The sequence below is a fragment of the Mytilus trossulus genome, unplaced genomic scaffold (assembly GCF_036588685.1).
Source record: "Mytilus trossulus isolate FHL-02 unplaced genomic scaffold, PNRI_Mtr1.1.1.hap1 h1tg000215l__unscaffolded, whole genome shotgun sequence".
NCBI lineage: Eukaryota > Metazoa > Mollusca > Bivalvia > Mytilida > Mytilidae > Mytilus > Mytilus trossulus.
In genome coordinates, this window is record NW_026963312.1 from 622,624 (window position 1) to 634,864 (window position 12,241).

Below are 12,241 nucleotides of genomic sequence, written 5' to 3' on the forward strand. Positions count from 1 at the left end.
CCTACCTTTGGGGACCCCTAAAAAAATTTGGACAGCACTTCCCCTGCACGCAGCAGTTTTAAATATCCCCCTTCCCATTAACACGGTGGTATGAAAAGATGTGTTAAGAAAGAAAAAGAAGAAGTGCTGGCCAGGCTCATTTATAAGAAAACATGAGCTTCCACTTCTTCTAAATTTCGTTTGATAGCTTTTAAAAGGGTTACATACCTCAAAACTGAAAGTATTATCACCAGAAATATATCTATGATTTGGAACGGGACCAGAAGTTCTGCCAAAGCAATTTTTCATCGATGTACCCTGCCCCCTTTTCGGATGCTTTGTAGTTGCCGGCAGATCGACGGGGTCCGTTGTAGATCACCTAAACAGTAAAACTATGTATGTATGTACGTAGATCCCTCCGTTTACGGAACACCCCATGAGAGCTGCGAGGGTACAGTGGAATCCGTGTACATTACTATTCATTGATAAGCACGTGTGTCAAACAGGAAGTCTGAAATAACAGCCAATGAAAATCGTCGTTGCAACCGCATGTCGGTTTAAAATATAAACACAAATCTTCGAACTCCGTTGTCATGATTTTAATATAAAAAGATCTGATAAAAAAAATCGGACTTTTTTGTTTTTTTGTTAAGGACAACTGAACCGGCCAGAAATTGATTTGAACAGTTCAAAATGGCCGGCGGCCGGTTCTTAATGAAAACACTGGGTCACCATGCATTTTTTCAAGCTACGGGTCGTGACAAAATGACACATTTTGTATGGATTATACAGGAAAAAACACCATTTTGTGAATAGAAACTAAACGAAATGATAGAATCGTAAAATAAATTAGGAAAATATAGCTTTCAAACAATGCTTTGATAATATCAAAAGAAAAGATAGGGTCACCGTACGTTTTTTCCGGCTAAAATACAAAGTAGGAAAATTCCATGAACAATCCAACAGAAAATGCACTGTTTTAGAGTTACCTCCCCTTAAAATGACAATTTCAAAATATTTAAAAACAGCCAAAAATAATCTACACTTGTACATATATTTATATTTATAAGTTATATTCTTATAAATTGGATCTTTTAAATGTAAAAACACATGACATATCTGCATTCTTGCATCAAATTTTGCTAATTTGATAGAAAATATGGACCTTAGATTCTCTGTTTTTTACAATCCAAGATGGCGAAAGACACCCATACCACCTTTTAAAAATTAGCAAGATGTGGGTGTTTCCTACAAATTGTGCAAAAATTTAATTTATTTCAGAAGTTTCTTTACCATGTTTACTGGAGAGCCAAGGGCAGGGGAAATATGTTAAGGGCATCAGATACAGTTTCTCGATATAATGTCATTTTTATAATTTTGAAATATATTGTAGGCCTTGGCGAGTTATGAAATAAAACACAAAATAAAACATAGGTCACAGTGCATGTTTTCGAGAAAATTGAGGCTGAAAATTGGGGATTTGTGCAATTTAAAAACAAAATAGGCAATGTTATAAAATTTTTGGAGCAGATGTTCTTCGTCGTAAATTATTTAGATCGGGTTCAATTTGAAGCTGTGATAAGTTACAATAAGGAAAAAAATAAATAACTACACGAATAACTTTACAATTATTCGAGCCTTGATTGACATTCTGGACCAGATGCTCCAAGTGGTATTTTTTTAAACCTAAAAAAAATGGAAATAAAGAGTTTTTGAAAATGTAATTTTTATCAATTTTCTTCAAAACTGCATTTTGTCATGCTTTCTCCAAATCTTAAATAAAAAATATAGGTCACCGTGCCGGATTTCATGATAAACGCGATTTGTCCTAAAAATTGTGTCCCCCTTTGCAATGCTTTGTAACCTCAACATTAGCGCTAAATTGCACGACGTCGCTGGCAGATGGTTTCGACGTTATCTCTGCAAATTACCGGCGACATTTTTCAGATGTATAAATATTGCTTGTAAACTACTATCTATAAATTGGTACTATTGTTTTCGAAAATAAAATCATGTGAATAACAAATAACTCTCTCTGTTTGTGGTCTAAGTGAGAAGCAGCTCAAGAAAAGTTTTTAAGGACTGTTGATAATTTTTATAGCTTTTTAAATTAGACACTCGACAATTTAGAACTTGACATACAGGTACATTTACTGTACACACTCGTATATTATTTCATACCGTATGTTGACCTCTAGATGTTGTCCTTTAGTTTGATTTGTTTGGTTGGCTGCTGTTTCATTACAAATATTCCTTAAAATCCTTTTATACACGTTTTAATCATTGAGAAATCTGTTTTTGTTGATACGAATTAAAAGTTAACGTCATTTTGACGATAAATCAAATTTGACGCGCATTGTAATTCGAATTAGAATTTATGTAAAGACGTAAAACTTTTCGAATGCGAATTAAACTAATTCAAATGTTAGTTAATGCGAATCGAATTCGAATAACGTGTGAACTTAGCTTTATCCTGCAAAAGGAACTTCTTTTTTTTTTACATAAATTGCAGCACATAAATAAGGCCATTCCTTTTCTCGTTTGAATCGTTTTACATTGTCATTTGGTGACCTTTTATAGCTGACTATGCGGTATGTGCTATGATCATTGATGAAGACTGTACAGTGACCTATAGTTGTTAATTTCTGTGTCATGTTTGTCTCTTGTTGAGAGTTGTCTCATTGGCAATTATACCACATCTTCTGTTTTATGTGGTCAGAAAACACAAGAAAATCTTAGAAAGGAGAATCTTCAAATTGCTAAAGGATACTTTTATCCAGACAGAGAAACTATAATTTGGTTTTTGATTTGGCAAAAACGATTGAATTAATAGCGAGAGGACTGGATATATTACGATTAGTTGAGATCAAAGTCCTTCTCTCATAGCGTAATTTTATTGGTAAAAAACTAGATATTTTTTTCACCACAGCGAGTACATGAAATATCGCACGTCCATTCCTCTGTCTGTCTTTCTGGTCCTTCTGGTTAATTTCATTTTTCAAGTGTACAATTCTTGCTAACTTTCTATAAAATACGAGCGCATGATACGTCCGTCGTGTTATGAAAAAAAAATTAATACAAGTTTTTAAAATAACACGGGGGAATTCATGCTGAGTTTATCCTGACTCATTTATTATTCTTGCTCAATAGGAAGTTTATGTATCACCACATGTTTTATATGATCCCCAAATTGAAGCCCAATAAAAATTCAAGAACTCAAAAATGAATTAAAGAATCATCACGAAAAATTATACAGATTTTAGAATAAGGCCTAAATTAATATCTTGTTTGTTTCCCCAATCCCGACCCTGCCAGGCCAGGTGAGGGTAAGTAGGTAGGGAAATAGTTTTATTTTTTCCAAAAAGCTTGAACAATATCAGACGATCCGGCAAGCTTGAAAATGGAAAATTAATAAAATAATATTTGACTTAGTTTTGACAATAAAATTTGATGAGTACTTAGCACCGTTTTTGAAGGATCGGTTGGGATTGGGGAAACAAACAATATTTTATTATAGGCCTAATTCAACTAAAAAGTATGTGAAGTTTTATGTAATAATTATAAATAGTTTCTGAGATACGGCAGGACATGTGAAAACCCCTTCTTTTTGTTATAAACCCAATAACTCTAAAATGAAATTCTGAATCATTCTTTAAAAGTGTATACAGATCTTCTGATTAATATAACTAAGAAGTGTGTAAAGTTTTAAGCAATAGTCATAAATCGTTTTTGAGATACAGCAAGAACTCTAAAAAAAAAATGCTTTTGTTACAAAGTCATGTAACTCAAAAAGTTCACCAAAAATTATACAGATCGTTTGACCATCATATCTGAAAAAACAACCATGTACAGTTTAATGAAATTTGGATAATATCCTGTACCATATTTACGACGGACAGACGGACGCGGGCATTTGTATACGATAATTCGTCCAGTCAAAGTTTTTACGGGGGTTACGTATACACATATTGTTGGCTATTGCCTTTTGTTAGACATTGTTAGATAGAATATGTGCAAAGTGGAGGAAAAGGGAACTTTGTTCTTTTATAAAAGTTGTATCATGATTGTTTATATTAGCGGCATACCATTATTTATTAAACATCAATTAATTGAATAGATTGTTCAGAAAGGAAATTTACCTCTTCGTGTACCTACATTTTCGGTATTAGTTTTAAAATATCATTGGTTTCTTGTGCTGTAATAAAATGTCAGAAAATCATGCCGGACAAAATCATTGATGATGAATGATAATAAAAATACATGATATTTGTAACACCAAAAGGGTCAGTCGTCTTGAGGTTGCTTTATACTATAAGACATTTTTTGGAAGATCTCATGGAAACAATAATGTATTTTATTTCTTATGATAGTATTAGACTGTTATTCTGTTAGAATCAAATGCACTAATATTAATGGCGTAGAAGTTAGCATGCGGGAGAAACAGAAATTGGAGCATCGAAATTCCACATTTAAGTAACGATTCTTATTACGGAAAATTACACACATTACGTCCCGCCAAAAGTGACGTTTTGCGGATATTCAAACCCTTAACGTCACACCAAGAGTTAACTTTCTTGAAACTGTATTGGATGCATGACTTTTCAAATTCTCATTTGTCCTGAATATGCATGAAATATTTGCCACTGGATGTAAGGCAACCAACAATCAATCAATCAATCGAATTCTTGTTTTTATTTTTTCATATTCTCTGTATTTCTCCCTCTCCGTTTTTATGCCCCCCGCCGTAGCAGAGGGGGCATTACGCTCTACCCTTGTCCGTCCATACGTATGTACATTCTTGTATGAATTTTAATTCTAGTTTCTTGTGTACAATGTATAATTCGGAGTTTAGTATGACGTCCATTATCACTGTATACTAGTATACATATTTTTTAGGGGCCAATTGAAGGCCACCTACGGGTGTGGGAATTCTCCCTACATTGAAGAGCCATTGGTGGCCTTCGGCTGTTGTCTGCTCTATGGTTGGGTTGTTGTAGCAAATTGACACATTCCCTATTTCCTTTCTCAATTTTATGTACATCTCAAAGTTGGTTTCCATTCTCTAACTTAAGTTTGCCTCTACCATGTCTACCAAATTTTATGAAACTTATAAAAAATGCCTATTATCACAACATACAGATCTAGTTTAATTTTGGTTGTGTCACTTTAACCGTTCTAGAGTTATGCTCCTTTACAAAAGCTGATTTTTTTGTTTCCGTTCTCTAACATGTCTAACTTAAGATTGCCTCAACCAAATGTTATGAAACTTATACACAATGCTTATTACCACAAAATACAGATCAAAATTGATTTTTGATGGTTTCACTTTTACTGTTCTAGAGTTATGCCCCTTTACAAAAGGACAAATTGCTGAATTTTTCGTTTCCGTTCTCTAACTTAAGTTTGCCTCAACCAAATGTTATGAAACTTATACACAATACTTACATGACTAAGTTTAAACATATTTATTTATAGTGGATTGGGAAACAAGTTTTGCAACTTATATTAATCCTTTTCCACTTTGCGGTTGCGAGTGCTGCCTTGTAGCGGCATTAGCCTACTCTTTTTGAAATCTACAAGGGTGTCTTTAACGTGCAAGAGATATGGCTCTCTCTTAACATGGGTCAGCCATTTATCGTCCCCTTCCGACGGACTATCATCGTTTCCTCAAGACCATACTTGCAAATTGTGTCAAGGGAGAGCCGAAAATCAGTCCCTGAAATTTTCATCCCGGAACGGGAATCTATTAAACCAGGAACCTTTGTGTCAGTAGTCCGATGCACTAACTTACATGACTTATGACTACAAGACTCAGATTCCATGGAGATTATTTGGCCCTGCCCCCTCAGTAATGGTCTATTGACGTTAAAACTTTTGCTTAGTTTACATGTATTAGTTTGTGATTTGGTCAGTTCAAGCGGAACCATAAGTAGTAGACAAATGTTAATTGGTATGCATATACATGTATAACCATTAGTGGAAAGCAAAATTATATCCGGATGAAATATCATCTGGGGGAAAAAATGTTACAGAAGTTGTTGTTATTTTTGATCAGGAGGAAACATTTTCACTGTGATATATTATCCATTGCCATGAAATTATATCTGGGAAGTTAAAATATTGAATAGTTAAAAAAAAATCTTTGCAAATTACTATGTACTAATAATAATAGCGTTTGTGAATATAAGCTAGATTAGTAAATAAAAAACAAATAAATGTATTATAATGGGAAATAATTTCACAGATTATACATGTAATTGAAAATTATATCTTGAAATATTAAAGTGAATATCATTCTTTAAAAAACAAATATGAAACATATGAAACAAACCAGAAGTAATTTCACAGATCTTAATTGTGAAATAATATAATGATCAATTTAATACATGTATATAAAATAAGTTAAGTGAAATACAGGCAGAATGACAGGTAAAAGTGAGTTGTTTTCAGATCTCAGTATAAATAAAAATAGAGTCCCATTTTCTACTATGTAAGGTACTCCCAATTAATATATACCTGATCATAATTATAAATGTTTCACCAACCAAGGTAGAATATATTTGCATAATTTATCAATTTATCAATCAAAGGGAGGTAATTATGAGTCATTTATATTTTACAATTGCAAGGTTCTGTGAAATATGAAACGGTAAATATATACTGGTAAACTCTATCCGCATAAGACAGATAGAATGTCACTCTTCTGGATAAAATCTTCCTGTGAAATACCATGTCTGGAAAAAAATAACTGTGACAAATTATCCCTAGGATAAAATATCACAGAGGAAGAAATAAACCGTTACAAAAGCAAGTCTCATTTGCATGGCCCCGCAACTTGCGTTAATCTTCTTGACTTGAGACAGACACATGCATGTCTAATGTGTTTATAACATGTTTAAAGGGGGAACTATTTTATTTTAGAATTGAAACTGGGACTAGATTTGTTATTTTTCAGCACAAACAAAATGTTATTTATATACTCTTTTTTTAGGTCTAAAAAGTAGTGAACGCTGAAGAAAAGAGTACAGAAACATAAAAACAATAATGTCCTGTTAGATATATACATGTGGCCTACATAGATCTGTTATATAGAAAGGAGGAAAGTGATTCAGGTAAATTGTGTCCTGTTAGATATATACATGTGGCCTACATAGATCTGTTATATAGAAAGGAGGAAAGTGATTCAGGTAAATTGTGTCCTGTTAGATATATACATGTGGCCTACATAGATCTGTTATATAGAAAGAAGGAAAGTGATTAAGGTAAATTGTGTCCTGTTAGATATATACATGTGGCCTACATAGATCTGTTATATAGAAAGGAGGAAAGTGATTCAGGTAAATTGTGTCCTGTTAGATATATACATGTGGCCTACATAGATCTGTTAAATAGAAAGGAGGAAAGTGATTCAGGTAAATTGTGTCCTGTTAGATATATACATGTGGCCTACATAGATCTGTTAAATAGAAAGGAGGAAAGTGATTCAGGTAAATTGTGTCCTGTTAGATATATACATGTGGCCTACATAGATCTGTTATATAGAAAGGAGGAAAGTGATTCAGGTAAATTGTGTCCTGTTAGATATATACATACGGCCTACATAGATCTGTTATATAGAAAGAAGGAAAGTGATTCAGGTAAACAGTCAGGGGACTTACTGAAATAAGTGATTTTTAAATGACTTATTTGAGTAGCAAATTGGAGGTTTTAACACAAATTTGGATTTTGTAGTTTTTTCAAAATTTTAAACACATAGGTTTAGATAATATCTTTTAATTAGTAAAATTAAAAAAAATATGAACTTTTTGCTTCTTTTAAGTAGCAAAGTTCATGCCTTTGATGCTATCATATAGCTAAAAATTCCATTTTAGCGGAATTTTTAGCTGAAAAATTGCTATAATAATGGCTTAACATAATGAGCTGATACTTTCATAAAAGATTTTTCACAGCAGTGGGAGTATTTTTCCTGTGAAGTTCAAGGTTTCATCTTTCAGATTATGTAATAAAATTCCACTGTTCGTGATAAAAATTTCACTGTTCCGGGGTGTTGAAATTAGTATGGGTTATTAACAGTATGATACTTAAAGAAGTGATTTTTGGGAAGGAAATTGAGGTCTGATACGTAAACAAGTGATTTTTAAGTCATTATCCTAGATTCAGTACAAGGTCATCACCTGAAATGACCTGGTCATCCTAGACAACACAGATGTTGGTTCTGATAAGTTTAGGAACATAATTAGTCCATTGATCATTAGTATTCTATATTTAAAGCTACATTAAAATAAAATCACGTCTTCTAGTGATTTATTTGTACTACTTAAACAGGTGATTATTAAAGAAAGACAACTCTAACGTCCAACCTTTATGGAAATAATGTTACTTGAATCAGTGTTTAGAAAATCACTTGTTTAAGTAAGTCCCCTGACTGGTAAATTGTGTCCTGTTAGATATATACATACGGCCTACATAGATCTGTTATATAGAAAGGAGGAAAGTGATTCAGGTAAATTGTGTTCTGTTAGATATATACATGTGGCCTACATAGATCTGTTATATAGAAAGGAGGAAAGTGATTCAGGTAAATTGTGTCCTGTTAGATATATACATGTGGCCTACATAGATCTGTTATATAGAAAGGAGGAAAGTGATTCAGGTAAATTGTGTCCTGTTAGATATATACATACGGCCTACATAGTTCTGTTATATAGAAAGGAGGAAAGTGATTCAGGTAAATTGTGTCCTGTTAGATATATACATGTGGCCTACATAGATCTGTTTTATAGAAAGGAGGAAAGTGATTCAGGTAAATTGTGTCCTGTTAGATATATACATGTGGCCTACATAGATCTGTTATATAGAAAGGAGGAAAGTGATTCAGGTAAATTGTGTCCTGTTAGATATATACATGTGGCCTACATAGATCTGTTAAATAGAAAGGAGGAAAGTGATTCAGGTAAATTGTGTCCTGTTAGATATATACATGTGGCCTACATAGATCTGTTATATAGAAAGGAGGAAAGTGATTCAGGTAAATTGTGTCCTGTTAGATATATACATGTGGCCTACATAGATCTGTTATATAGAAAGGAGGAAAGTGATTCAGGTAAATTGTGTCCTGTTAGATATATACATACGGCCTACATAGTTCTGTTATATAGAAAGGAGGAAAGTGATTCAGGTAAATTGTGTCCTGTTAGATATATACATGTGGCCTACATAGATCTGTTTTATAGAAAGGAGGAAAGTGATTCAGGTAAATTGTGTCCTGTTAGATATATACATGTGGCCTACATAGATCTGTTATATAGAAAGGAGGAAAGTGATTCAGGTAAATTGTGTCCTGTTAGATATATACATGTGGCCTACATAGATCTGTTATATAGAAAGGAGGAAAGTGATTCAGGTAAATTGTGCAGTTAATTCAGGGTAGTATGAACCTTTATATAAACAGTATTTAGTTATAATGAAATCAGCCATTAATGATTTAATTTACTACAGATCAGAGAAAAGTGATCTAAGTGGCATATATAAAAACCATTTAAGCCTTTGACCATGCAAAACATTTTTAATGATAAATCTATTAGCTATAATTTTTGTGTCAAGCATAAAGCAATAAACTATTTCAAACCAATGTTGTTGAAATATTCATACACTGTAGCTGTAAACTCATAGTAGAGCTATAAATGTGATGAATTACAAAATGTCAGAGTCTGAAAAGACCATATTTTTTGCTCAACCAGTAATGTTGAGCACAGCCACATATTTTTCTTGACAAGCTTGGCATTATCTTGACAGTACCTAACTAGTCTTGACCTTAAAATTTAGTCTCAACTGGTCTCAACCCTGTCTGTACCATTGATCTATGCAGGGTTTCGACTGGCGTTCGCCATTTTTGCATTTTGAGAAAAAAATTAATTATGGCGATTAAAAATCATGATTGGCGAAAGAATTAGGCGCTGGAAATATATATAAAACGGTTGGTTCGACTTCGCCCTTCTGGTTAATTTTCATAAATTCACTCGTCACACGTATTGATTTTTACAGAATAATCAGCTGATTGCATTGCATGTGATATCATAGCAATCAGTAACCATTGACTAATTATTAATAAAGGTGTTAATTCTATTATTTAATGAAAATGTAAGGTGAAATGGGATCACATGTTATTTAAATTATTCTTTTACAAACTTTGATAAAAAATAAAGTAAAGTTTTATGACTCAATTTTACTTTTAAAATGAGGTAATCCAGAGCTATTGGACTCATTCAAAATAACATTAGACCAGTGCTTTTATTAATTCTTTAAGAACAGGATTAATATTTTTCACTCAGTAACTTTTGTGATGGGATACAAAAGATAAAATGACACAATTACAAAATTAATTGCATTTGGGAGCTGAGACTAACAAAACATTGCAAACATTACAAATAGAGTTGTTAACTTAGAACATGTAAAAAATCAACTTTATTCTCTATAAATGTAAGATGGAAGGTCTATGTCAATGAGGCAGCAACTAATCAACAAAAGAGGTCAACATTTTAATTAAAAATAGACAAGTGTTGTTTTTTCATTTATATAGATTTCAATTTGAAAATCTGTAATGTTTATTATCAGTATTTATTTGGTAATTTTCCAGTCCCTGTGATCATTGTCCAGTCAATGTGATCATTGTCCAGTCCATTTAATCCTTGCCCAGTTGAGTTGCTAGTATAGGTAAGTGTACATTGTATGTGAACTATATAGGATCATTTACTGCTGAAATTTGTTTTTAAAGAGAGGCAAATGTAGAATTAAAACTCTGACAGGGGGAGATAATTAACCATTATACATTTAAAATATCACAACACCTGTGTTTTTATACAATAAACAAGATTAAATCTACTAATTGAATTTAGTTGGCCTAATTAATGAGACATCGATCAACCAATCAATGAAAGAGGTCAAATTTGTATCAAACAATAGACAAGCATCTTTATAACATGTAATTATTATTTCAACCTGAAATAGAAACATTTATATTCTCATTTTACACATCTATTATCAGTATTTATTTGATCCCTGTCCAGTCAAGTTGATCCTTGTCCAGTCGATTTGATCCTTGTCCAGTCAAGTTGATCCTTGCCCAGACAAGTTGATCCTTGTCCAGTGGGTTTGTTCCCTGTCCAGTCAAGTTGATCCTTGCCCAGTCAAGTTGATCCTTGTCCAGTCAAGTTGATCCTTGTCCAGTCAAGTTGATCCTTGTCCAGTCGATTTGATCCCTGTCCAGTCAGGTTGTTCCTTGTTCAGTCAAGTTGATCCTTGCCCAGTCAAGTTGATCCTTGTCCAGTGGGTTTGTTCCCTGTCCAGTCAAGTTGATCCTTGTCCAGTCAAGTTGAACCCTGTCCAGTCAAGTTGATCATTGCCCAGTCGATTTGATCCCTGTCCAGTCAGGTTGATCCTTGTCCAGTGGATTTAATCCCTGTCCAGTCAGACTGTTGTTATAGGTAAGTACATCATATGTGAACAATATAGAATCATTTTGATACTACTGAAATTTGTTTCTAATATAAATATTCAAACTCTTTAACATGTTGAAAGGGAGATAATCAACATCAAAATACCCAAGACCAATACTTTAAAGTAAACAAGACACACAAATCAAATTGTATTGGAATGTTTTATGACTTATTTAATCAAATGAAACTCAGAAATATATTGAAATGTTAATTGAGAAAATTGTTAATTCTTTTAGAACAAGGTTAACATTTTGCATTCAGCAACTTTTGTGAAGGGATACAGAAAAAAATGACACAATTACAAAATTAATTGCATTTGGGAGTTGAAATTAAACATTGCAAGCATTACAGATAGAGATGTAAACTAAGAAATCAAATTGTGCTTTATGCTTGTAAGAATGGGAGATCTATGTCAATGAGACAACAACCAATCAACAAAAGAGGTCAACATGGTTTTTAACATATCTCTATAAAGTGTTGTGTTTATTGCATTTATATTTTCAATTTGAACATCTATAATGTCTAAAAGCAATATTTATTTGATAATTGTCAAGTCGTTGTGATCATTGTCCAGTCCTTGGGATCATTGACTGTCCAATCAATTTAATGCTTGTCCAGTTGAGTTGTTATTATAGGTAAGTGTACATTGTATGTGAACTAAAATGTATATATATAGGATCATTTACTACTGAAATTTATTTCAAAAGAGTGAATGTTGGATTTTAACTGTAACAGGGTAGATATAGTTCACAAGACCCCTGTTTTTA

At 32.8% G+C, this 12,241-nt stretch overlaps 1 long non-coding RNA gene across 1 annotated transcript; it reads left to right on the forward strand.

Annotated features, from left to right (window-relative positions):
- The first annotated feature begins 6,901 nt into the window (after positions 1-6,901).
- LOC134701101 (uncharacterized) lies at positions 6,902-11,093 on the forward strand. The gene is made up of 3 exons (XR_010104040.1): positions 6,902-7,091; positions 10,616-10,692; positions 11,024-11,093. It is a non-coding gene; the product is annotated as an uncharacterized LOC134701101 (long non-coding RNA).
- Positions 11,094-12,241: the final 1,148 nt, after the last annotated feature.